We start from the raw sequence: 25239 nt of genomic DNA on the forward strand, positions 1-25239 counted from the left end.
TTACTTCGCGCAAGTGAATGGTACGGCGCGGCGAGACTGAGTATATAGTGGTATTAATTAAATAATATACTTTTTTTAAAATATTTTTATGTTATTTTAGAGCAACAAAATAGCAACAAATTCTAGTGTATTTTATTTTTTGATTCGAGCTTTATATATATTTTTTTCACTATGGGGGGGGGGGGCTGGCTTAATGTCAAGCTAGCACCCCCCACTTTGAATGTAAATTCCTGCTAAACGGTTTGAGCAACAAAATTCGGGCTACGGCAACTAATTAGCACATAATTAGCACTAAATTATTTGATGTATTTGATTTAATTTGGCGTTGGTGGGGGGGCTAACTTAATATGGGTTACTCCTAGAATGGGCTGTTCGAATACTAAGCGTTTGTCTTTAACAAGTCGACTGATGAACGGGTCCGTTTTATGCCGAAATAGACTCGAGGCAACAAGGATTTCATCCGTTTCGAAAGCAAAAAAAGGATTCGTATTTTACAAAGCTATTTCGATAAATACCTAATTGTAAGAAATTACTTTAATAATTATTAATATCATAAGAAATATGAAATATATTGTTATCAAAATTCTCAAGATATAAAACAATATTTTCTCGCACACCTTTGGTAAAATTGCACGAGGCATTTATTTGAATTGTAAAAAAAAAAAAAGATACATTAAGAAATCATGGACGGCGTATTTTATATTGGTTGAATTTAGTTAAATATAGTAATAGAATACATAGCATCCCGATATATGCACGACTTAGTAATAACACACACACACACACATACACACTCCAGTTAAGGAATGTGTGGTTTCAGGTTGCAAAAAGGCCAAGGAGGCAGCTACATAGACGCGATTGCGATCAATCAATGTTGCCCGTCAGACGACGATAAAACACAATACGATGTTGCTTCTATAATTGACGGAAATCTATCATTCGCAATTCGCCTCACGCACCTTAGGCTTTCGATATTTGGAATGAACTATAGTTTGTGTAAAAAATGTATAACTTGATAATATGCTCGTCGTGTTTATTGTGCTTTCTCACGAAAGTTAAACAAGATATTTATGATATTCATCAACGAAAACATTTATCTCACCAAGCTTACATTATGCTTTATTTTATCAATCATCTTTAACTCCATCGATCTTATTTAGCAAATATTTATAATCTAATTTATTATTAGCTATTAATTCAAATTTATATCGATAGCAGCGATAAATTATATTCGAGCTAAAAAAAATAGTATATGCGGATAAATCTTATGATAAAAAAATCTTAATAAATTTTATAATAAAAAACTTCTTCGTTTCCGCACAACAAGCCGTAAAACTTTTGTAATACATTTGTATTGCTAAATGAGAATCACAGTAACACGCAATGATATTATAAACTTGCATATTTTTGCGCTCATCGTATTCTCAACATATATGTTGATTGCATTATTTTCAATATTCTTTTTTTTAGATCTTGACAAAAGATGGAAGACCTGTGTAGAGACGAAAGGACGGGAAGAGTTAGATGATAACGCGGACGTACTGATGGTGGAAGCGTAAGCGTGAAAGAGGGTGGGAGATTGGTAAGCCCCAAATCCTTGAGCTTAACTAATTCCCGCATGAGTTACGAGCGAGCCGCGGCTAATTCCAAATAAATATTCGGAATACAGATTATGTTAATCGCCGTGTGGATGCAAATTAGATGATTAGGAGGAGGAGATGTACGTACCCTCAATATTAGCGACATACCTTTCATTTTTGAGAAATTTCTCGACCACGTTTACGCTTCGCGTTTCATTTCAATGCGGATATATCTTGAATATTAAATCTTGTATTTTATATAATTTACTTTTCTCGTTTGTAATATGTCTTTAAAATTCAAAGAAACGTTGATTAATATTGTACAAATATAATTGGTGATCATAAAGAAGTCTGCATGGTGTAAGCTTGACATTGAATTACTGGCGGACTCTGGTAGGCACCAGTCGGGAATCTAAGTGGCAAGTAGGTAAGTAACTTGGAAGTTAGGGGGTTATACTCCCTTGCGCATGGCCCCGATACATACGCGGTACGCATAAATGTATATACGGAATCCGTGATGTTCGCTGTGTGTGCGTTTTCGTGTACACGTAATGTGGAGTATCTACCTGTGGCCGCAGTTTACCTTCGCGGTAAACTCTAGTAGGTGCCTACGGCAGAAACTCTACTCTAATGCAGAGTAATGTTGATTTATACCCCACATTAGTTTCATTTCACTCCCCCTCACGCATCCCTTTCTAATATAGCCACCATTTGCCTATATCTGCTACTGTATTTTGTTATGCTTAAAATCTAATTAATTAAATACCGTATTCGTGTTCTTGTTTAGAGATACGCATTGACATAAAATCGTAATAATATATACGCTTTTAAATTGTATATATTTATACGTTTTAGAAATAAATAAATGCGAGATCCTTGCAAAAATGGACATGCATAAGCTGATAATATAGTTTCGGATTTACGATGCAAATATATCAATTTCACGCCTCGTCGGACAAGACAACAAATTCTTTCTTTCATATCCTGCTTCTACACGAATCAATGACCCTTCCATTTTTACGTAACAAGGCTTGACTTGCAATGTGCGCTAGTGAATTGATATATTGAGAATATGGACAAAGGCTCGTCTTTCTGAAGATGGAAAATTTATTCGCAGAGAAAGGTAAAAATAGAAGATAAATCGCGAGGACGGAAAATTGAAAACGGAATTGAAAAGGAAGATTACAAATTTATTGAAGCTATAACTATTATTCTGATAAGAATAATAAGAACAAAGAGCTCATTAAATTAATTAATTAATCTCTGAGTTCAATACAACAGAATATCCAAACGGTACAAAGAAATATTTAATTGTTATACAATTCTTTGTAAAAAAATCGAACAAATTTGTTAAAAAAATTAAAATGATATGTGTTATTTTAATCATTTGATTTGAAATATTACCAATTATTCAAAGTTATGTTCAAAATATAAATATTCTGGAATGTACGCCGATCAATGTTGTACATACGTTATGCAGACACGCGAATGCCAAGTCACGTGTCACAATCCGATTAAACTTTACATATGCAAGATAAATGAAAGAAATGATGTTGCATATAGTACCATATATCTAAAGGACTTTCTGTCTTAGCTTTTCGGTCCCCTACACGCTCCTCAAGTTTTGCCATTTAAATTGGGGACACCCTGTAAATACAATTGTCTTCATAGTGTACATCAAATGATATTTGTTAAGCTTTTCGTCCAATATAACTCTCAGTTCCAATTAAATTGATTATCTCGTTCTTAAAGACGTCCTCAATATTTATTTTATTTATTCCGGATTATATTTACTTATGCGAATTTATGTTACATTACACACAGTATAAACGTTAAGATTCGTTCTACGCTATGCGGATCTTAAAAGAATCAGTAGCTCTCTTCGAAGGATAAAGAGGAATGAAGTAATCCTCGTTATGAAACCGGTACGCGTGTACTCGCCATTCCCACACGTGCACGATCTCCGACGTGAATGTTCCAGCGCGTAATTTCTAAATACGTGATTCTATAAGTGGAAAAGAATGCGTATCTTGTAGCTTCAACGTCACCATTATATTCCCGACAATACGGTCTAGAACACGAAACAAAAATTTTTTGAAATGATTATATTATATAAGCATATTATCTCCCTCTCGCAGTGCTTCAATTTTTCACGAGTTTCGAGACTGTAAACGTAATTAAACGGATGACGATGGTGTAGAACGAAAGACAATTTCAGTATAATGAACCGCGACGTTTGTTACTGTAGCTTGACACATAGTAATATTTTATCGCCGACCTAGTCAATATTCGCTACCGTGTAGCTTCCACAAAAGGCTTGATATATCACAACGATTCACAGAGCAAAGTTTACATCGTGCCAATATAGGCAGGCACAGGTATTCTATCACGTGTAAAAAAAAGCGTATATAAGTTCGGTTCTAAATACGACAATTTTCGTGACACGTTTCCAGTCAACTATTAAAATTGCATACACCATTCAATAGAATTTTATTCTCCATATTTCAATATATTTCTTATCGTTGTCATTTCTTTTCTTTATATATTCTTTCTCATACAATTGATTGATATAACGCCAATCGATAACAAAGTTTTAGGTATTAAAATTTAATTTTCAAAAAACTCTGTTATAAAATAATGCGTAATTGAAATAATAATTATTTCATTGAACAATTATTTATACTTTAGTCGGAAATTATTTTTAACGATTGATATAAACATAGTCGAATTCTGTAAATAATTCCAAGGGGAACAGGGAGACTCGAGACACATCAACCAACAACCTTCGACATTATATGACACGCTGTATACACGTATAAGCGTACGGTATACAGAGGCACTACCGCCTATACACATACGTATAGTGATTGCGCGGCACGGAACGGCGCGCCGGGTTTCTGTTAGCGGTGGGTTATGTTCACCTGCCTCGGCGGTCGGGCCCCGAGCGACCGACGTGGGGCCCCGTAACCGGCTCGGCAGCATGTCACCCTCTTGCGCGGGTGACTCTATGCCTGGTTCCCCTTTTACTTCGCAGTCTCGTCACGCCGGATCCTCCCTTCCTCCCGTACCTACCACCGATCGGAGGCGCGCGGCCTTAGGGCACGTTCACATTGCCCGGTGACGGCTGACTCTCATCCCGCGATTCTCACGTAATTCCACGCGTGCTTATCGACTGATAAGGGAAATACCTGAATGCACATATCTGAACTCTCCGATCGATCCCTTCTCTTTTTCATTTGTCTTCAACGAATGAAAATCGAATAAATGAGCGACCTAACCGATAGCAGCTTTTTATGAATAGACTTTATCGCTACAACACATCCCGTAAGATTAATATCCGAGATACGTTATAATAAGCTAATTGATCAATTATACTAGCACCTGATGAATAGATAATGAGATAATATCGATAAAAATGTGTCGATAAATTAGAATAATTTTTATAGTTGCTCATTCTGTTTTAATTTGTCTAATTATAGGCAAGTTTTATAAGGATGAAATATATATATATTGCGAATAATGCAAAGTGTGAATAACAAGTGTAAATACGTTATAAATCGCTCGATTAAACATCGAAGCGCTTCTAAATTTTGTAATATCAACGTATTCCGCAAGGTTATCATTTTATAGACTTTTAATAATGCGTATTTAACGCGTACGCTTATTCCTGCTTTACCGGTTTCACAGAATTCTTACGCAAATATCTGCGCCTCACAAGCCGCGATAATATATACCGCAAAGTTGACTAGCGCGCGGCCTAGAAAACCTTTAGCTAGGATAGGCTTTCGTCATCGATACTGATTTATGCGCACTGGACCCCATGGATTTGCCTCTTAATCCGCTATATAATTGCGCGACATACACGAGCGTGTACGACCGCGTACGAAAAAAAAAAAAAAATAAACACAGATTTCACGACATATACGCGAAGATAAAAATAAGAAATCGATACGGAAGATTTTAAATAAATGATAAAGTTTAATTTTTATGCTCACAGAAATTGCGACGAGTTTACACAAGTCGTCTCGTACAGCTTTACGTGTGTCTAGTATATCAATTTGCGCGTACAAAACAGTTATGGTAGAATTCTGTAATGAATATTTCATTACGCGAGAGAAGAATGTATATATTAAAGCAAAATATTAAAACCGCCGCGCGGTGACGCGAGTTATTAATGCGGGTACAACATACCCCCCACAATATTACGGAGCTCGCGAAGCGTAAAAAAATCACACGCGTCTTCTTTTTCGCCCGGTAAAACTCCGCGGCACTCCGCTTCGTGCGCTTTTTATGTCAACTTGAACGATCGTGAGTAATTCTGCGAGCCTACGCGGGCCATTTACGCTTGAAACATCGTCCGACGTGTTAAATCTGGTAACCTTCCGCGGAGCGGACGATTTGCGTACGGTAACAACGGACAATGGCAATCGACGCTCAAGGAAAAAGCTCACGTGGAAAACTTGAAATAAATATCACGCAGGAGAGTGTCGTAAAGAGAAAGAAAAAGGGACGACAGACCATTTCGTAGCATCGAGGAACCGGCGGAGAAGAGACCCATGACTCCACCTCGTCGTCGTGGCACATCCAATGCACGACCGACGAAGAGGGAAAAGTATTTTCGGCTAGGCCGTCCCTTCTCAACGCGCCGCGTCCAGGAAAAGAAAGAGAGAGAGAGAGAGAGAGAGAGAGAAATCCCATAAGCGGAACTCTCGCGGAGAGTGGTCCCGAAGAACAGAAAGGTGGGCATATAGAGAGCAGGTTCTCACGCGAGGTGAAAGAGACAGATGAGAAGGGGAAGATGGCGGCCGCCAAAGTCGCGCTCTAACCGGTTGGTCCTTCTCTCTAGATTCCTCTAAGCTCACGACGATGCCTCGACATTGTAAATCCAGTTTGAAATTCATTTCTTTTTTTCCTTTTTTTTTTTTTTTTTTTACAATTTTTACGTCGTTATCGCGCAATCGCTATTTTCGGGTTGAAAATAAACACGCGCGGTTTATACGGAAAGCTTCGTGACTTGTTCACGAAGCTTGTCGTGTTTCGATCGAGAGAATTTTGTGCAGTGTTTTATCCATATCTAGGATTTCAAGATTAAACGAGTCATCGTGTGTCAACGAGCATATTTGCGATTTGGCCGGATTGCGATTGCACGCACAATGCGGACGGAAATGTCGCTCGTATATCTATTATACGTACAATTTTGCGTGCCGCATTATTTTTGCAAGGATTTTGCAATACATTTTCGTTCACGTTATGCACTTTGCCGGCGGGACGATAAATCTGTCACGGCTGTAAACCGGTATCCCAAAATTTATCGATGTTATCACTCGAATGTAATGCCGAAATTGTGCTGCGTCTACTAAACTGAATATACTCGCGCGTTTATACCCGTAAATACAGCGGCCTTTAGATCTCCAAAATCTTCGCGTTGGTCGCGCCATCCGTGGGCTTGGCCCACTGCCTCTCGTCCTGTACGAGAATTCTTAATCCCACAAATACCCCGTAAGCGCTGCATCGTCACGGACCGGATAAAGCCGCTTGCAAAGGCTTTCCTTGCTTTGAGAGCGTAACAAAAACCTCGCACAAGAATGAAAACGCGAGAGATACGAACGCGACGAAAATGCGAATTTGAGAAGGAGGAAGAAGGAGAAATGAGAAAGAGACAGAGAGGAATAGAAAGAAGAGATCAGTCTGTAAGCTTGCGGTACTTACAGGCGTTGCAGCAGCGGTCCCATTGTGCCATAACGACACAAGACCTTTCCCTCCCCACTATTTTCCGGTAACTTTTCCCCATTCCCCTTTATAGTCCCCCATGCAGTCTACGATGCTTCTGTTCACACATACACATGCGACACTGACACCGACGGCATCAAGAGACACTAATGTCGATGCCACTGTTAGGCGGATCGGCTGCAAATTTGCGTGCAAAATTCCATTCATTCGCACCGAAGGAATTTCGTGCAGCTCAAGCGGACGGCGTTGAAGAGAGACACCGATCTACCGATGATCGGGAAAACTCTAAAAGCCAAGAGTCTTGCCGAGCAGCCATAATGCACTGCGGAGGCACAGAAAGGAATAGGTCAGCAGGAGTCTTCAGCACGCTGACCACTCCCTTTTCGTACCTCTCGTTCATCCAACGCACGATCACGCTCGCTTTACACCTACAACGCTGGCTCGTTTACTCCCACCTATCCCTCTCGTTCACCTGCATGCGCTTTTTCCCTATTTTTAATGCCGATAACGGAACACGTATTGCCGTTCGTAAACAGCACATTTAAACATATATCCACGATTAAAATGATCAAAATTAATATAATAATAATAATTAAAAGCTATTTTATTTATCTCCTCGTATATTTCTGTTCGTTTATCGTTCTACGAATTGTATATTTCATACAAATTTTATAATTCAAACATTTATTTTTTACAAAATTTTTAATTAATATTATTTCCTAGCATTTCAAACTTTTTCACGCATATAAATATAACAGATATTAAAATTTTGAATTGTTTATTTTTGGTATATCTTAAATATACAACAAAATGTATGCTTTAATTTAGCAATCTACATCATAAATAATATTCGACAATTGCATACATGTAAAAGATTTATAAATCAATAGATGCAGAGGATATAAATGCGAGGATAGAATAGCTTTTAATTATTATTACTACATTAATTTGATTATTGATCAGTGCATTCGTGCGTGATTTTATGTGAATTATCTCAGTTGCATCGTACTTTAATGCGATTGTGATTACGGTTGAATTCATTGTTCTCGACTCGACTCCCCGTTACCCTATGTGATATTCCTCTGCGAATACTTAGGCACGTAGTCGTTAAAAACATACTTTTTTTATTTCGAAAGTGATGTAATTTATATGTCCAAAGCTATTAAGAACATTTGAGTGTTTAAACGTATTTATTAACATCTAATTAGTAAAGAAACGAGTTGCGTAAAGTGAAATAGAAATGTTTCATCTACACACAGATTACGTTTCGATATCGCGTTTTAGTTTGATACTACTTTCTTTGGTTAATGGATACACATATAGAATTTATACAGATTTTAAAACATTGAATTATATAAATAATAAGAATTTCATAATAAAATCTGATATATATTTCACCATTTCTTTCTTTCCTTCGTAATAATGTTAATATTTTATTTCGTCTATAATTAAAAAAAAAAACTTATAATATCAGATTTTAATATCTTAAAAAAATAAAAAGAGAATAATTTTTCTTTGAATATGGCAGTTGTTTAAAGTATCGTTGTATTTCTTTAAAGATCTTAAATGTTAAAAGAACACAGTTGCGTCATAACAATATGTATTTCGAAGAAAAGCAAGAAATAAAAGACGAAGATAGCACAAAACCAGTTTTATTTCTTAAACGTTTAATTAAGCTGATTCAAAATAGGTATATGTACAACTGAATGATACAAGCGAAGCAAGCTAGTTGTTGCGAGAAGAGCGACATTAATACACGTATGCGTGCACACGTGCATGCGTGTGTGGGGGTATATATAAGCTGCGAACTGTGTCTTTTACCTCTGAATTCGCACATTTCGCGATTTATCGTTAACAGCTCAATCGCGTACGTGGTCTTCAAACCAGTTTCTCCTTTTATCATGGTCACCGCGAGTAATACGCAACCGAGTAGCGGAGTAATTATTGTACCGGCGGTACTTATTTGTAGAACGGTTCAAGCTTTTCCTCTACACGCTACGCACAATAAGAATTTAGTTTTTAAAATTGCAGATTCTCATAAATAGTAACATTTATGAAATATTTAAAATATTCTAGATTAATCGATTCATCTTTTATTTACGGATACCTTTGTCAATTTAGAATAAATTTTCTTCCCCGAACAAAAATATCGAGGGATTTAGATTCAAATAAGCAAGTTTTAAGCAATCAAAAATTCGTTGTAAAAATCTTTTCGGAAAGTAATCATTAAAACTGTAAGCAGATAATAAAATCTTATTTTTTTCATTTAATTTCTCAAATCAGTTTTGCTATTGTTTGATATATATTTACAATTTAAAAATTAATTAAACATATACATAACAAGAAAATAAGAAACACAAATGATGATTATTTTTATCTAAGGAAAAATCGATTCTAGATCACAGAATATATAGATCAAAAATATGTTACTTAGAGTATTCTGTATAGAAAATATTTTCATTGTTTACATATAATTATGTATCATAAAAAATATATATATATTTTCTCTCTCTCTCTCTTTCTTTCTCTTTTAATAAGTGTCATAATTATATTCGCGAATATCGATTGCAATCATATTGTACATATTTTTACAGAATATATTAAATCGAAATAATTGAAATAATATTTATAATATCATATATATATATATATATATTTTGCTAGTTCAAAACTCGAAATTATATATATGTACGTATTACATATATCATGCATATATTTTAATATACTAATCAAAAACTTATATATACCGAGACTACATATGCATTGCATTTGATTCATAATTCATGATTCTCTGTCTCACAGTAATATATCACTATGCGATCTAATAATTAGCAGACTGTTTCCAAGCAATTGTAGATGCGATACAACATTAATGTACACTAAATGATTAACAGTACAAGATGATATTGCAAATACATAAATGCAATAAACCGATATACACGTATACAAAATTATATTTTCATCTTTATAAATTTGCGTTATTAAAATGTGATCAATCAATAATTTTGTAATTTTGCATAATTAAATAAATATGATACTCAAAATATTATACTCATTGTCAGTTGTACAGAAGTGTCAGTAGCATTATATAATAAAATCTCATAATTTTCCAACAAATTATGTATTTATAAGAAGCTTACGTACTATTCTTTATGAGATACAAGCGGGATTAAAATCTGATTGTAATATTCAACTAATTGCAAAGCTGTCACTAGTATTAATATTATATTTTTTTATCCAGACGGAATGATATGTATCGAATGATTTTGTAAATGTTGCGAACCGAAGAAGGAATAATTATATGATGCTCAAGGCACAGGTGTTTCAGGCTTCTCATGTTAATCAGACACTACGCGCTTCGTTCGTGCACGCGCGAGCGCGCACGTGTATGCACGTGTGTATAGTGATACATAGCAAAAAAAAAAAAAAAAAAAACATGCAAAATAAGTTTCCACGCGCGCACACACATATATCCCGCAGTATTTCACTCATCAGAAGTACTGAAACGTATAACGCGCGCTAGGTAATTCTTTTCCTGTTGTCGGATTCCTGCTCGTAGGATTCCGATGAAATAATCATAATTAGGTGCAGCGTGGCGTTACTTAATTCAATTTTTAAGATAGATATCGTATTAAGTGTGCAAGATTATAATGAATTTTAAACACGCTAGTGCACCTTGAGTATATTATCGCGATGAATTGCATCGTTATTAATTTCTAACAAATTGCTTCGCACTTTATCTGGATAGCTCTTTCCTTTTAATCAGAAACTTCAAAAGCTATGTACTTGTTCTACTTGTTCTCATTTTACGAATGCATAATAACAAACCTATATAAATTTTATACATATTAAATCTCTCATATTTTTATATTCTATCGTTACGTATTATTATCTCTCCAAATATATCATTCATCGGATTAACGAATCAAGATTGTTTACATCGGTACCAGATTAATGGTGAGGCGATTCGTGCGTTAAGAAACGATTCGACAATCTTGATGTATCTAGGAACTGTTGGTGATACCTTAAGTATATTCCACGGTGTATCGCGTAATCTCTGTGTGCCATCGCGACAACCCAGCTTAAACTAGGCACCGTGTAACCGATGTCCGGTACGGCGTACGGACCTGCTGTCTCTCTTTTCCTCTCTTTTGCCTGCTAAGGGAGTGACATCATCAGCCACCTATGTCCACCTCGCGCCCATCCGGCAGTCCGCGCACGTACTTTCGGCCAAAAGAAACATTAAAACAAAAATATTGTCCGTCTCGAGTTGAACTTATAAATCAACGGCCACCAGCAACGACTAATGACACAATCATCATTCTACATGGTCATCGTTTTGCGTTGCGAGCGAAGATTTCTTTATACTGTTGTTTTCAAAGACGTACTTTTACACACTAAGTGTAAACAACCGAATTGTCATTATTATAATTTCCTTTCCGACTCATAAAATATATATTGTGTTGTTCATTCAAATATATATTTATTAATAAGACAAAGCGTATCCATTTTCAATGATATTTTAATAAAATAATACCCCCCCCCCTCCCCCCGCTTCCCCCTATAACTCAATAATTGAAGAAAATTTCAAATAAAAAAATCTACTAAGTAAAAGAGAGGAAGAAAGAAAAAATACAAGGTAAAGTTTTTATTCAAATAAATATTTTTAATTGTTTCGCATATAAGAGAAATTGTTTATAATTATTTTTTATGAGAACTTACTTTTGATTTTTGAGATAAAAAAAAAACTGTAGTTATCTATCTTGAAGAGATATAAAATTTGTCGAAATTAATATACCGATTCTCTTCAGCAATAAAAATGTATAAGAACATCAAAAGTTATTTTACTCGAGGTAAATGACTCCAAAGCTTATCGTAAGAATTATTAGTTTTTTTCTTTATTATTAAATAATATTCTTTCATGCTTAAAGATATCAACACGCGCACACGCATTTTATATATATTTCATTAAATATATGATAAGAAAATAATGTCAATATTCGCGAAATAATATCGAATTCAGATTGCAAATTAAATTAAAAGCTTCATAGATAATATACTATATTCCTTGTGATTCCAATAACACTGGCGGAAGCCAGAAACTCGCATCGCTTTGGGGCCAGCGGCCTTCGCAAAAAGGGCGAAGCATTGCCGTTAGACTCATTTCATTTTCGTGACATTTTTTATTACTATTCTAATTTACGGGGCGGTCGTGAATAAGGTCATTTTTGTACGGCACACCAGGTAGAAAATAAATTGTACAGGTGACGCAATTGCTCTCTTTTGACCTTGCTCCAGAAATACATCTACACCCTCAAACTGTACGGTATACCTTTGTATACGCCCGTCACGCTTCTTTAATTAGACAAGATTCTGAAAATATTTTATACTTCGTAAAGCGAAGATTTAAATATTTTTTCTTGTTAAGGTCATCCTCTTTATAATCCGATAATCTTTCTGACATCCTAAATAATAGCAGTGCAAATTTATAACCTAAAGAGATAAGCATTACTTATTAGCGAATACTTGGCTCGTTATCCTGAATCATTTGAGCATTATATGTGTCTTTACGGTATCTTTAAAGTTACAAATTTACATTGTTTTTGTTGCAATCAATAATAGATACTCTGATCAAAGAGTACATAAATTTTCAGATTTATCTAAAAGCCAAAAAAGATATATATTTATTGTATTTCGCAACTTTCACGGGAATCACGCGTGTGCCGCCTCTATCCGACGGTATAGCTCTTATGAAATTTTATATAAGACTCCCTTTCCGTTCTGTTAAATTCAAAGTATCAAAGAATCCAAATTAATTATTCATATTATCCATATTAATTATATGTTTCTTAATTTATTGCTATGATAATAGTTTACAGAAGAGAGAAGAGACTTCTTATTTAAATATTTTATTAATTCATTAATATATTATATATCGTATTTTCAATCTAATATTGCGTGAATGACACAAATATTTTAAAAATCAAATAAATACAAATATATTGCGACTTGCAATATTATATGTGATATAAGATATCCATTGACTATGTACAAATAACTTAGTACATGATTCAGCAACGTAATCAGCATTTGGTTAGAAGCAAAATGAAAAATTCAAGAAATCGATGTTTCCTATATGTAATTAAAAAGGTCAAAATATTGTAATTTTCTCAAGTTGCTAATAAAATATTCCTTTTATAATTGCGTGTGAGCGCGAATTAACTCAATATTGTAAAAGAGCTAAATATTTTTTTCTATAAAGCATCAAAAGAAGCTGTATAGTATACGACATATGCTTATTATAATTACTCTCATCGTAGGGCTAACTAATATAATAATTTTAGATGTTTTATATTATCAAATAATGATAAGAATATCATTATCATTATTTGATAAGAATATTTTTTTGCCCTCAAACTTTCAAATAATATTATACACTTCGGCGCATTAATCAATCCTTCTAAATAGAACAGCTTAATAAAAAAGATAAATAAATAAATAAAAAAGCGAGACATTCGTCGATTCATAGCGACTTCCGCTCGACTACGAATTACAGATAAGAAACTCGGCCATGCGCCGTTCTTTTTTCTTTTTCCGAGGATGATTCAAGACCTGGCGGGCTCTTTTATCATCCAAGGTTTGTTAAGTTTCGGGCGACACTTATCTTCAGGCCGCGGGCACTCGGCCGGCACTATGGGGGTTGCGAAACCGAGAAAGGGCGATCGCGGACCACGAGTAGAGACACGACAAAAGGGGGTTTCTTCGGCCGAAGAGGAAGGGTCGCTAAGGTGTCGCGGAGTTAGAAGAGGGATGGAAGACCCGGGAGGCGGGCAAGAACGGCAAGAGGGCAAGAGGCATCGGATGACATCGCGACGCCCGAGGCTCCCTGAGCAAGTTCTCGAAAGTGTCGGCTAAACTGATATGAGAAATGGTCGCTTCGTGCTACCCGTAGGGGATGAAGGAACCCGGCTATACCTATTCGTTATACGGTCGGGAAACGCTCGAGCGCCTCGAGTGTTCGTAAACCCCTTCATCCGATACAAGGACAAGCGATCCGCGACTTTACTTCTACTTCGATATCAGAAAAAAATCGCCGTCTAGTGAATTCCGAATATATGTTCGAATTATTGCAAATGTTTTCATCGAATATTAGAAAATATGTCGCGCGTTATCCACATATTAGTGTCACAAATATTTTTTTTTATATATATATTTTTGTAAGGTATGTAATTTGAAAAAAAAAAAAAGAAGATTAAATTCAGCAATTTCGGATACAAAAAAAGATATCTCCCCTTCATCTAACAATAATATAAACAATTTGACGATAATATAACCAAAAGATGAGACTGGCAAAAGAGGGAAAAAATTAATAGGTAGTTTATGTTTTAGTTTCTGATATATCCACAGCAAAATAAATTTTTCAGATAATTTTACTTTTAAAAAATTACAATTTTATAATAATTCTACATGACATTTCAAAGATTTCTTATAAATATCTCATCTATTTCGTGTATATTATTATATTGCGTCTGCAAGTAGACGCGCGTATACGCACAATTCAGAGAAAGATAGATAGAAAGAGAGAGAGAGAGAGAGAGAGAGAGAGAGAGAGAGAGAGAGAGAGAGAGAGAGAGAGAGAGAGAGAGAGAGAGAGATTAGATTCATCCTGTGAAAAATTTAAATGATAAAAAAAAACAACGAAATAAATACTTTATTTAGAAGTAGTAAAATGGAAAAAAAATATATTCACAAATATATTTTTTTATGATATTATTAACGGCATGTGTATGATTATATGATGATATGTGCTACGTTATGTATCTTGTTCACAGGTTCCTCAACGTCGTGCCATTCAACATAGGGTGCTTTCCAGCAACGATACGGTGCGACACAGAGTATCATTCTATCTTCTTTCAATACCAGGTGAACAATAGAGATAGAATGATACTCTGCGTCGTTGCTGGAAAGCACCCATAAATGTTTAGCGTTTAACATATCTAAACGAACGTAAGTTTGATATCTTTCTGTAACGAGAGTATTGCGCATAGATAGGCTTGAGGGTACGCTCGGTAAGAGGAAGATGACGCACGAGAAAGTCTAAAGGGTTTTGTTGGTGGGGGGCAAAGGAACGCTTATCACCGTCTGCAGCCGCGCCGACCGTCGGATCCTTATTTATGACCTCCGTCAGGCCGTAGCTACGGTATATACACTACCTATTTTACCCTCAGGTTCCACGATACTAAACTCACTTTATTTTCGGACAGAGATACCTCTTTCCCCCCTCTGGGAAAATCGAAAACGCCTCCTACTGACTGTAGTAACGCGGAGAGAAAGGAAAAGAGAGAAAGAGAAAATGTTGAGAGGATCAAAATAACTATTAAAAATGACGATTGCCATTTGCAATAAGTTATTTTGATTCTCGCATTCTTAACTCTTCCCCTGACAAGGTAAACTAAACTTTTAGCAGATAAAAGAATTTTTTTTTTTTGAATATTCTATCCTTTTACATAGTATACAACAATTTAAATGAAATGATTTAGATGCATTGGCAAAGATTATATGGAACGGAATGAACTGGTGAACTTGATTTAATGATCAGTGACAATTTGGCACGCGTCCTTAGTTGTTAGTAATTTATTACAGTGTAAATAGATGCTTCTTTAAATATCATTCTTTCAAATTTTCGTTTTTAATAATAGTTTATATATTTATCGTGCTATTTATTTATTCCGCGTTATAAAGTGTTATAAAAAGATATCACTATCATTACGTTCCTTCATTAATATATTGCAATTGATATCATGTACGCATTATCAAAGATCGTCGTTCAATTCATACGTCTAACAAAACATATCAAATAACATGACAAATCGTAGCATATATTGTAACATCTATAAATACATGCCCGAAATAGAGAGACAGAGAGAGAGAGAGAGAGAGAGAGAGAGAGAGAGAGAGAGAGAGAGAGAGAGAAGACAGATTAATACATATATTAATAAATAAATTTCGAAACATACTCGCACATGTGAGTATAAACTATTATATAGCCTCTGCCAAAATACACGATATATAAATATCTCATATATGTCACAAAAACGAGTATTTATATAATAGAATAATCAGTGAAACGGCACACAACATATACCTATAGACAACAGCTGTTTCATTTAGCATTTCGCGACACAATCTAACTTGAAATTAACCAAAGCGATCTAGAGATATATCAAGAAAGTTATCTCGTTATAGCGACTCTAACTGACGGAGCATGTGCACTGCTAGACATTTTGGCGGGAGAACGATCCGAGTTCATCGCTTTGACAGCTTTATCTTTTTCGCATGATTTCTTGCCCGGGCGTATTAAACGAATGTATTAAGCGAGTGGCGTATAGGAAAGGACGCTTTTACGTGCCGTGACACTGCCGTGTTAATTACAACTGACGAGACTTACCGATAGCGGCCGATGCGGGATCAACGGTAGCGAAGTCGTCTTTGCGGAAGGTTAGTCCGCGCACGTTCCTCGCAACTCATGATAGCGCCTGATTCTCGCCCGTCCTCTCAAATTGGTCGTTCCATCCGCTTACCTCGATTATCGAGACGCCTGGTCCGCGACGCGTGTCTTGGCCTCTCCTCGCTTACGAAAGCCTCGCCGCTTTTTATCGCGCGGACGTGCGTTCAGGATTGCGAGCGAAGTCGATCCTCGGATCGTCGCCAAAAACTGATCTCGCGGCCAACTTTACGCCGTTGATTACGTGCCGTCGAGTCTTCGCCCCGATAGATTTGTCCGATCGTAACTACGGCGAACGGAAGGACGGGGACGTCCTTGCGCGGGATTGTTGTCGCGTGTATCGCGATAGGCCTCGTCCACCTCCTCGCGCGGAGGTCTCGCGGAGGTTTCGCCTTCTCGACGCCGACTCTGAGATACTCGGGGACGCTCTTTCACCGGCCAAAGCAAACTTGTTGGATGGCAATACGTGAGTTAAATGTTCACCGCGGATGGTTTACGGCCCGATAGTCCCCACCTCGTGCCGCCACGCGGCGCTGCCTTCGTTCTCTCTCTCTCTCTCTGCCTCGCTCCTCGTGTGTTTTCATCCCACTACCGTTGGCTAGAGAGCTCTCTCGTTCTCCCTCGCTCGCTATCTCTCATTCTATCTCCCTTTCTCTCTCTGTCTCTCGTATTCGTGTCGTCTCTTCCGCGTGCACGTTACTCTCGTCGTTGTGTCTCGCTTCGTCCCACGAGCTCCTAACTCTCCTCTCCACAGCTATCCTGCGGCCAGCGCAAAGGCGGGGAATTCGGACCGTGTGAGCGAGAACGTATTTAGAGAAAGGGAGAGCGCCGGTTCTCTAGAAGGAGACGGTGACATCGCGGGATACGCGAAATGAACAGGGACGAACGATCCACGCATACGCGGGTGATCGAGTACACACGTATAGGAGCCGGATTTATATGCAAGGGCGTTGTTAATGGTGGGAGGGAGTAGTACGGCGTAGAAGGGTGTAGACTCACTCATGCTGTCTCTTTCTCGCTTCGCTCTGGCCTCTCTATCCGCGCCTCACTTCTCTCGCTTCCGCTTACATTCCGTGAATCGTTCCTTCTCCTCCTACCTCCACCCTTCAAATGTTGCTTTCCCTTCGCAATATATAGCCGTCCTCGTTTCTCGCCAACGATATTTTCATCCCTCTTCGATATCGTTCTCGCCCTCTCTAAGGATAAATACGATGTCTCTGTCGTGCGCGCGCGTTTTCCCCCTCTTTACTTTCCCATCTCTTGGTGGATCGTCTCACCCGCGCTTTCTCCTTCTCACTCTCTCTCTTTCGCTCCTTCGCCGCTGATTTCGTACACTCACTAGGATGGCCACGATGACGTAACGTGACACGTGACCATCGTTTAGCCAATAGCGGATGTCTAGTTCAAATCTGGCGGGCAGTGAAGAGAGATCCCACCTAGCGCTTCACCTTCAGGGCTGGTTATCATCGAATGTACATGCAGGATTGAGCCATTACCTGGTGCTTGGCGTTATAGGTATAATTATATAGCGTCGCGATATACATCGAGTAATGGTGATTTGTGGCCGTTCCCCCGCACATATACATACTCAGTTCTCTCCGTGGCCACGTGGTAGACACGCTACATATTGTAGGTACGTACATTGACTGCTACTATACATTTTCAGCCGAAATATCGAGAGGCGTAGATATATATATATATATGTATGTATGTATGTATGCTTGCATGTATATATGACATACACTTGGCACAATATCTTGAAATATACATGTTTTATCTTTATAAAAATATTTTAAATTCGCTTTTTTAATTATGAGTAATTATGAATATTTATTGCATTTATATATAAAGTATCTCTTTTATAATTATCATTAAAATAATCTACTTTCAATTGCAAAATCTACTTTAATATGCTCAAGGAGATACATAACGGATAGGTTATAATAATGTATGGCAGAGAGAAAAAAAAGAAAATATATGATAAAACTGTGTAGCCAACCATATTTTGCATAGTGAAAGAAGGCTACTGATGTAGAGTCGAAAGAATGCCATGAATCAGTAAACGTGATGTCTACTGAAACCTCATTCGACGCAGCTTGAATAATTTAGAAAAGTCAATTCGCACGACGTCCCATTAATTTGAATTCGCGCGAGAATAAACTCTGCGCTGCGAAATTGCGTTTCGCCATGCGGCCAATTTCGCTTCTGGCGAAATTTAAATCGAGCCCACCTAAACTCGGCACCGAATTTAGAGCTGGAAGTACCCGGTGAACCATGCGCGCGTTACAGTCATCCCCTCCCTCCCCTCCCCCCCCCCGCGACTCATACATCATCCGATATTTATTTGTCGCTCTTCCTGAAGAATTTAAAGCGTGTGGAAGCTCCTACTTTTTTCGTCCTACAGCGACAGCAATGAACAGTTTTGGAGAAGATACCGTTATTATGGCGTATGACGCAACGAATGGTATCGCGGGCGACAAGCCCGATATATTGAACAATAAATAATGTCGGGACGTAAAATCGATGAATTGGAACCCCGGACTCCTTTGCGCTTCGCCTGTTTGTTTTGCTGGACAATATTAAATCCGCGAGTCGTGTATAAATACACAAAATAAATAAAACAGTACATTTGTTAAAAAAAGAACACGCAATCTGACAGCTAAGATATATCCTAGAGATTATACTGTGCCTTGCTAGATAGTATAAAGAATATATTTATATAACAAGCAATCTTTATACACGCTGGTAAAAATTTTTTGGATAATATATTATTAAAAAATTGTTTCAATCGTTTATAATGTCAAGAACTTTTAAATAAATCTTTTCACAAACTGTCAGATCGTTGAAAAATATTATATGCTAATAATACTAATTTATTAATAATATTAATTTATAATTGATTTTTTACAATGAGATAAAGATAATTGTTTTCTTGTTATAGGCAAAATGTAATTAATGCAAGAGTTACATGGTCCACGTCAGAGACGTTTCCGAGAGTTAAGATAAAGCTGGGAAATTCGAGTACGCGTTCGCCGTTTGACGGAATGTTATTGCGGCCATAATCGCAGGCGCCAACAGGTGCGAGCCCGGCACAAGCCTATACGCGAGTGTATGTGTGCGAGCTTGCAGTATTACGATTGTGAGTATACCTATATTATCGCTATAGGGCAATAAAGACCCCATCCCTATAATCTGTGGCGGAAACAATAACTAAACAGACAGGCAAGCCAGCCAGCCAACCGGCACTGATCCAGTACGAGTCGTTCATAATGCTAATGGCTACAGGACTGTCAATATTTTGACACTTTACCTCCGCGAATGATCGCTTAACTCTTTCCATGCCATATTTTTGCCTTCTGTTACAAGTAGTTGCTTGCGATTCAATTCGTAATACATTCTTAGTTTCGCATGAAATTTAAGGAAAATATGACATTTATATATATGCTAACAAAAAATTAAAATTATACTAGCATCTAGAAAATGCTGTTGAAAAAAGTCTATTTTTTATAATATATTTCTATCTGTCAAAAATAGCAGTTACAGCTATATAAATTAGCAGTGAAATTACAAAATGTTTGATTTATTTACGTTTTATATATTCTGTGTTTTCGCTGTAACCTTACCCGCGACACGTGCATACACATCTCATCACGTATGTCCGCACACATGCAAATCTATTTAATCATGTGTATATATATATATATATATATATATATATATATATATATAGGACGGCACTATGTATACCATATTAGTCTCTATGGTTACAGCTCGCGTATATTTGCATCTTATGCGTGCACAAATACGTTGCTGAATATTTGCTCATGAATAGACGCGTATCAAAATCTTATAACTTTAATATTAAAATATTTATATAATATTTATACCGAACCTAGTATAATATCTAATTTTTGATCCCTTCTATACATTAAATATATGAAAAAGAAACTCCGATGAAAATATTCGGTCACCCCTAGATTGCATTTGTATATACTTGTGAAAGATATTTGGCGTATATAAAAGAATACATACGGAATCGTATATCTAAATGCATATATATGTGTATATACTATGAAAGATATATATTTACTGCATGAGAGATTTCCAACATATCTCCCACCTCGATCTACTTTCTTATCAGAGGGAAATTGTCCTGCCCGCTATGGTAGTTTCCCGACTCCCTCCCTAGTCGAGAAAGAGAGAGAGAGAGAGAGAAGAAAAAGAGGGTTGAAGGAAGGCAACGGGAAAGAATGCTGACGAGAAGAGGGAGGATGTTCACTCCTCTAAGGAGCAGTCGTACATTACTGCTCACGAAAAAAGACCATCCACAGGACGTTTAATTTCCAAAGCCCTTCCGCCAGCTCCATTCATCGCGTCTCTGAATCCACGAGCATGGCATGAATTCCGTCATTCAGAGCCCAACTTCTTTTTCTCTCCCTCTCTCTCTCTTTCTATCTCACCACTCTCTGTACCATTTCAGACTTACGATTGCGAGGCACGACGACGAAAAGCGCCGTCGTGTGCAATCTTCTCTATGATACCACCTCTGACCCTCTGACGTATAGAATTGCAGGGGTAAAGAGAACCCTCTTTACCCCTCATTTTACCCTCTTTATCCCGATACGGTAAAGTCGCGGATCCTTTCTCCCGTATAATTATAAAAACATGATGAGATATTTCGATAACATTTAATGCATAGTGAAATGTGTACGGAGAAGTCTTTTATATATAAATATCATCTTGCTTCTGTTTAAATTCTAAATACGCTTTTGCCGGCGAATAAAATATTTTGTATTTTTTTTTTTTTTTTTTTTTTTTTCAAACATTATCGCGTTATAAATATCCTGTCGCTAAAGATATATCTCTATATACTATTGATAATACACATTATTAAGAATGCAAATTTCCAAATAACTCGCGAAACAGATGACATCTTTAAGCGTATTTTCTTTAGGGCTTTACCGTAAGAGAAAACAATAATTATTCCCTTCGCGCAGTCAATTATGTAGTTGAAATAACGGGAAGCATTGATATCCTTTAAGAGATTGCGATAATATACGCATACAGAAAAAATAATAAATTTTTTGGTTGTGATATATAATAAATATGAAATTTATGGATATATTTTGCAAAATGGTATATTACGACATATATCCTCGCGTTACAATCTTGGAGTTAGATATCAGCCGAAAACCGCTAAAACATATTTACTTTCCGCGCGATTAAATGCCGCGATTTTTATCGCGAGCAATCATGCGAGTTTTGAAAATCGTCGGGTTAACCTAACGGCGCTATAAAATCTGGATTCTGGCGGCACGCGCGCACTCACCCCCGCTCGCCATCCCGCTCTATGGAGTAACCCTCCGCGAGTCTCCACACCACGATAACCTAGCGACACTTCTTCCGCTACGTATATCCTCATTTGTCCCGCCGTGTTTTACAACTCGACTCTCGCTTCGCGACCGCTAAATGTGACGGATGCTTAGACTCGCAACCTATTATAAATCATGGATGCTCGCTGTCCCTATTCGTGCGTAGTTTTACACGAGCAGCTCGTTATTTGACGAAATGCATCGAATTATGCAATAACTGCGCTTCCTCATTTCAGAGATCTTTCTCGAAAACAATTGGATATCTCGTATGATTTTTTTCAACCGCAACGAAAATATAGAATTACGACAATTGCGCTACAATCTCGTAATGTCACAAGCAAATTAAGAAGACATAATTTTGTTTCATGCAGAAAATATCTTTCAATAGTAACCTTATGGTCTCAACATGGATGCCATATTTTTTCACGAAACAAATAATTTATACTAATTTTAATATCTTCGATAGAACCGTTTATAAATCATAATTCATTTTTTTTCAACGACTATTAAAAACCGATATTATCATAAAAAAATTAAGCATTATTTCGCGACAATTTTTATAGAGGACGGGAAGAAATGAGGTTTTAAGTGGCTCGAAGCGACCGGGGAGAGAAAGGGTGTTTCTCGAAACTGTCTCATGTTTACATTGGGAAACAAAGTTTACGCGGTCGGAATTAATCTTCGAGCAGAGCGTCCGTAGGGTCTCCAAACGGCGTCAGGATCAGCAACATCCCTAATGAATCTAGGCAAAGGACCCTCGAGGATCTTGACTTTTGAGAGGGCGCAAGCAACTTGGGTTCAGATGTTGGTCTCGCGGTAGCCAAGACTTGATCTCGAGTTTCTAGCAAACCAGCAAGGTATACCTACCTTCCATGTTCCGTAAAGTTTCAAATGCTCGCATTTACCCACGTATCCAACTGTACGGAAGAGGCAGGATTCTCTACCGTATTCGCGAACTGATATAGAGCTTTTCATGCTTTTTATGCACTTGTTCTCTCTCTCTTCTCCGTTAGATTTTAAATCTTTTTTCTTTCTTTCACACGCATCAACACATTACCATTAGTCAATAAGTATAGCTCTGTATATTTAACTTTGAACAATTAATCTTGCGCAAATTTTAGTGATACAACCGACGAATATTAGATCCTAATTAGTATATACTTTGAGATTGATCTTGATTGAGAAAATGTACGGATAATTATATTCACAAGTTTCGATTTATAGAGAGAATGTTAATTGACGATGTTTCCGCGTACGCTTTATCGTCCGCATTCAATGTAATTATAGTTATACTTGTTGACCACGTCCATTTTCACCATGATGGTTACGAGTTGGTTGCATTACGGTTGACCGAACGATTTGATGTTGTAACCGCAAATGCAACCGCAGACAGATGTTAATATCGACTTGGTTTTGTTGTTGTCAGTTGTCTGCGCAATTAGTCAAGCTTCTTTTAAACATAGCTTTCTTTATCTTTTCAAAAATACATACATTATTCCGTTAAACTTAACAATATGTCACGTCGATGCGAGACTACGAGACTAGACTTCTTCTGTTTTAAACGCTTCACGGTAAATAATGTTAAAATCTGTAGTACGTTAAAAGAAACTCAGAAGCCAATCATGATGTCACTTGTAAATAAATAAGGCTACATCACGGATGACAAAGTGCGCGGGTAGCGATCAAACGCACGAGAGATTGTTTCTCGCGCATAAATAAATGGTGGCGGGGCATGGAATTATCGGTTCCGAGCTGCCACCGCCAACATCGTAGGCAGATAGCATATTCCACGGCCTCGATCGCGCGAGGGTCTTCATCTTTCCCTCCTCTCGCCGCCCACTCGCGAAGACATGCCCGGGAAGGTGCGTCGAAGTAACGAGGGGAGCGAAGATGGGTTAGAGACAGAGAAAGAGTATAAAGTGTTCTTTGGACACGCTGGGCACGGCGCATACGCAACCATGGTATCAGGTATAGCGCAGTGGCAAGCCAGCGTGTTGGGTATAAATCATGGGTTACCACATTGTAGCCCAGTAAATCATCGGACGCGGGGAACGCGAGAGCTTCCCAGCGTGAAATGAAACGAATTCATCTCTGTCATCCCCCACTACAACCGCTCCCATCCGCCTCTCTTTCCACTCTCCCTCTCTCCCCCGCGCTCCCACTGTCGTTCTTTCTTCCGCTTCCTCTCCCATCCCAGCTCACCCTTCTCTGCACCTCATCTAGTACCATCCCTCAATTCGCCCCCGCCATACCTCTCGTCGCGCGTTCGCGTGTTTTCTATCCTCCGCACGCAACTGGCTAGGGTAGATAGTTATATATAATATTTGGTCCCACCCACACTTATACGCACACCCTCCATTTACAGGGTTTTTTTTTTTTTTTTTTTTTTCCCGAGAGGCTCGTCAGGAATTTTTCGCGCAAACGAATTTTTTTCGGTCGAGACACGTGACGATTCACGTGACCATTATCTTTGTACCGATGACATTTCTCAGCTGATTTTTTCTAACTTATATATCTCAAAACATAAAGTAATATTTTATAATATAAATAATAATATAATGTAAGAAACGCTTACGAAATTAAATGGTTTAATTATCGCAAAAAATCTCACACGGTATAAAAGAGAGTGACATTTAAGTATTTGAAACCACCTGTGTGTATATCTGACCACGTCACATATACACACACAGAAGGGTGAACACAATTTATTTCTCACGCATAAAAATAAAATTTTTACTTATTTTTGATGATATTTATATAGTCAAAAAATATATAATCTAATTTCCGTTCAACAATAAACTTTTAATTTTGTATTGAAACGCCTTTAAAGGAAATCTTGAAACTTCTCCCTCTCTCTCTCTTTCTTTCTTTCTTTCTCTCGCTTTTTCTACGATGTGATGTTAAGTCGTGATGTTGCGAATAGGCGCCCCCTTACCGAGGTTCACGTCGGCACTGCAATATTTATCGTAATTTGATACAAGCGGACCACGAACAAAAAATTGCTGCTAGCTGGTGGAGAGGGAGGTCAGAAAGATGAGGTAAGGGTGGGACG

The 25239-nt window shown here is 37.4% G+C and overlaps 1 protein-coding gene across 2 annotated transcripts in view; it reads right to left on the reverse strand.

Annotated features, from left to right (window-relative positions):
• The window catches only part of Antp (homeobox protein H90), a 120133-nt gene that overhangs the window by 85078 nt on the left and 9816 nt on the right, over positions 1–25239 (reverse strand). Inside the window, exon 1 of one of the 2 annotated variants that reach the window (XM_070296291.1) lies at positions 16759–17668. The exons of the other annotated variant lie outside the window; for it this stretch is intronic. The gene's annotated coding sequence lies outside the window, so the exon portion shown is untranslated. Of the gene's footprint in view, positions 1–16758; positions 17669–25239 lie in introns of those variants that run through there. 2 annotated transcript variants of the gene reach the window in all.

This window comes from Polyergus mexicanus, unplaced genomic scaffold (assembly GCF_030449975.1).
Source record: "Polyergus mexicanus isolate NDT 795.1 unplaced genomic scaffold, iyPolMexi1.0 SCAF_5, whole genome shotgun sequence".
Taxonomy (NCBI): Eukaryota; Metazoa; Arthropoda; class Insecta; order Hymenoptera; family Formicidae; genus Polyergus; species Polyergus mexicanus.